The sequence below is a fragment of the Pseudorca crassidens genome, chromosome 4 (assembly GCF_039906515.1).
Source record: "Pseudorca crassidens isolate mPseCra1 chromosome 4, mPseCra1.hap1, whole genome shotgun sequence".
NCBI classification, from domain to species: Eukaryota; Metazoa; Chordata; class Mammalia; order Artiodactyla; family Delphinidae; genus Pseudorca; species Pseudorca crassidens.
Genome location: NC_090299.1, coordinates 85,289,784 through 85,292,995, shown reverse-complemented (window position 1 = coordinate 85,292,995; position 3,212 = coordinate 85,289,784). Strand labels below are relative to the sequence as shown.

Here is a 3,212-nt window from a genome sequence, read left to right as displayed (position 1 = left end):
GTAAGTGCAGGCCGCGGACCCCGCGAGGCTGGGAGAGTGAAGCTTTGGGCAGGTGTTGTGGCTTCTGGGGGGTTTCAGTGGGGAAGCCGCGCGAGTTTTTTGAGCTCGGGAGTGATCGGGTGCCGATAGCTAGAGTTAATTTACTTGTCGTGTTTCCTCAATTCTTTTTGTAATCCCGGGCGTGACGGCGTCTTTCTCTTCAGAGAATCTTGCGATTTCTACTTTTTAGCCTAACTCCAGTTCCTAGTCCTCCAAATAATTTTCTGTCCTTAGAAGTATTGAAACGCCTTGAAAGTGTGCCTTTGCTTCAGAGTTGCTAGTGTAGAGAGGCGTCTGTTATTGACAGATAGTTTTCTGTGAGGCAGCTACTAGTTAAAAAGTGCAAGCTGTGAATGGCTGAAGGGGGCGGGAGCTCTTTTTTTGGCCTATTTCTGGACTCCCTTGGTATTCACTGTTCTATATTTCAGACTTCGGTTATGGTTACCATACTTTATACAACCCTTAGCAGCCCCTATCCTAAACTTGTGTTTTCTACTTTATCTCCCCTTTTAAGATCTTCAGCATGGATGAATAAGATATTCCCATTTATAATGAAGTTATATATGGATGCTTGTATGCATAAAAAGATGTATTGTGGAGAAAAACTGTTACCTGCCATTTCAGTAAATAACGAATGTTACCCACCTTCAAGCCACCAGCAACTGCAGCTGCCTGCAGGGTGTGCCTAAGGGGAATTAAGGATGGAGAAAAACAGGAAGCTGGCCCTAGATAGTTATGAGACTTATATAAGGAATAACTTCAATGAGCCCAGACTCTTGCATCTTCCCATTTATAGAGAAGCACTAAAAATCATTAACTTGAGGTGTCTGATTTTGATGTTTGACTACCTTTTTTTTCCCAGCCCAAACTCCTATATATCCTGGTCCCCCCCCTTACCTCTTTGGAGCAGTTCCTCAGAGCTCGCTGAGAGCCTGTCTACTGGGCTGTAGTCCTCAGTAAGGTCCCCGAATAAAACTTAACTCGCAAATTTTAAGTTGCCCATTTTTTTTCAGTTGACAGTTATATATAATGTAAACAATGCAGGTGCTCATAGTAAAAAGTACTCCTATACCACCCTTTCGTACTGTTGACTAACGAAAAATGCATGATTGCTGGGTCATATGGTAAGAGTACATTTATTTTTGTAAGAAACCACCAAGCTGTCCTCCAAAGTGGCTGTACTGTTTTGCCTTCCAAAATGAGAGTTCCCGTTGTTCCATTTTTACAGTTGTCATTGTTCCAAGTTTGGTCACACAACCAGATGGGTAGTGGTATCTGGTTTTAACTTGCATTACTGCTTGACATATGATGTGGAGCATCTTTTCTTATGCTTATTTGTCATCTGTATATCTTCTTAAATGAGGTGTCTGTTAAGGTCTTTGAACCAGTTATTTTTTAATCGGGTTTTCTTTTTGTTGAGTTTTAAGTGTTTTTTTATATTTTGGATAACAGTCCTTATCAGATGTGCCTTTTGCAACTATCTTCTCCTGGTCTGTGGCTTGTCTTCTCATTCTTTATCTCTTTTTTTTTAAACCATGATCTGTGTTTTATTTGTATCAGTGTTGGTATGTGTTTAAAATCTATGATTAATAATAATATTAATGATATTGTTAATAAACAACTTATTTTCTCACTGTGATCTCTGCCTTTCTGTTATGAATTTCTCCTATCTTTAAGATGATGCCCTTCAGAATATGGGAAGCTTAGACTGGTTGAAGTTTGTCTTAGTTCTGACATTGACTGCTTTTCCTGCTTTTCATGCCTCCAGTCAACCTTCTGTAATCATTGCCCTTGTGTCTCCTTATTTCAAAGTTCTCTTTCCTTCTCCCGGGGTATTGCACTTGGCTTCTCAGACTGAGGAGGAGAGAGATAGACAGAACTGAAGCTGGAAGAGCAGCTGCTGGTCCACTCTGCTGTGTTCTCATTCTTTTGACCAAAGTTCACTTTTATTTTACAACAAAAGTTCTCACCAGAGCACTAGTGCAGACACACTGACACAAAGAGAAAAATCATTTTCCCGATAAAACACATCCAGCTGTTCAGATAGTAGTGATTCTTCAGAGTGATATGGTAAGATGCAAGTGCCCTTGACACAGCATAAGTATGTGTGCCACCTCATGTGCAGGGCTCCTTATAGACCCAGCTTGGTTCTTCTCCGGTGTTTTCTCTTGGAGTTGTACCTGATTTTATTACCAGTTTTCATTCAGATCCATTGGGGCATGGGATGATTCTGCTTTTGTTCCTTGGCCAGGAGTCACTTGATCCTTAAAGTCTGGTGAGAAGACATGGCTAGGAGCAAATTCCCACAGTCCACATTTAAAATACCTATCATAACCTTAGAGTTGTTTTGAGCCTTTTAGTTCTAACATCTGACTTTGCCTCATAACTCATTTGAAAGACAAGGGGAGAAGGGAGTTGAAAGATTATCCTCAGTCATTCCTGTACTTAAGTGGTTTCTAACTGGGTGTGATTTTGCCCTGTAGGAGACGTTTGGTGTTGTCTGGAAAAATTTGTGGTTGTCCTGAGAAAGCATCGATGAGGGGGTGCTAAGGGCATCTAGGTGGAGGCTAGGGATGCTGCAAGCATCCTCCCAATGCACAGGACAGGCCCTCACAACAAAGAGAGTCAGCCCCAAATGTCATTAGTGCTAGGGTTGAGAAACCCTGCTGTATTGTATATTATTTTCTTTGAGAAAAATAATCTCACAGTGAATGGAAGAAACTAAAATTGAAATTGAGTGAAAAATGAGTTGAAATTGCAAGTTTTTGAATGTGTATTTATTTTGAAAATCAAAAAATTTTGTGTTCTAACTTTTAATTTAGAATTAAGAGACCTCTTTTGTCTTATTCACCACTTGTTTTCTAGTGTGCCTAAATAGCATTTGGCCTTGTAGTAGGTGCTCGATTTCATATTTGCTGAAGGAAAGAATTGTCTTAGCCTTAAAATTTTTCTATTTAAAAGAGGAACAGAGTACTTTACAGATGTTATTTAATGTTCAAAAACATTTAGTGTGCAAATATGATGACTCTATCATTTTATTTATTAAATTAGGAGAAGAGTGACCTTAAATGAGGCCTTGGAAGGGAGTTAACTAACATTCTCAGGGTTTTACTTAAGTGTTTCAGAATGCTGAGTACTGATGAGAGACCTAAGTGCTTGAGTTAATTTTCCAT

The 3,212-nt window shown here is 39.6% G+C and overlaps 1 protein-coding gene and 1 pseudogene across 6 annotated transcripts in view; one reads left to right on the top strand and one right to left on the bottom strand.

Annotated features, from left to right (window-relative positions):
- The window catches only part of CENPC (centromere protein C), a 91,290-nt gene that overhangs the window by 281 nt on the left and 87,797 nt on the right, over positions 1–3,212 (top strand). The window lies entirely within an intron of this gene.
- On the bottom strand, positions 2,171–2,326 carry LOC137223764 (large ribosomal subunit protein eL39-like; annotated as a pseudogene).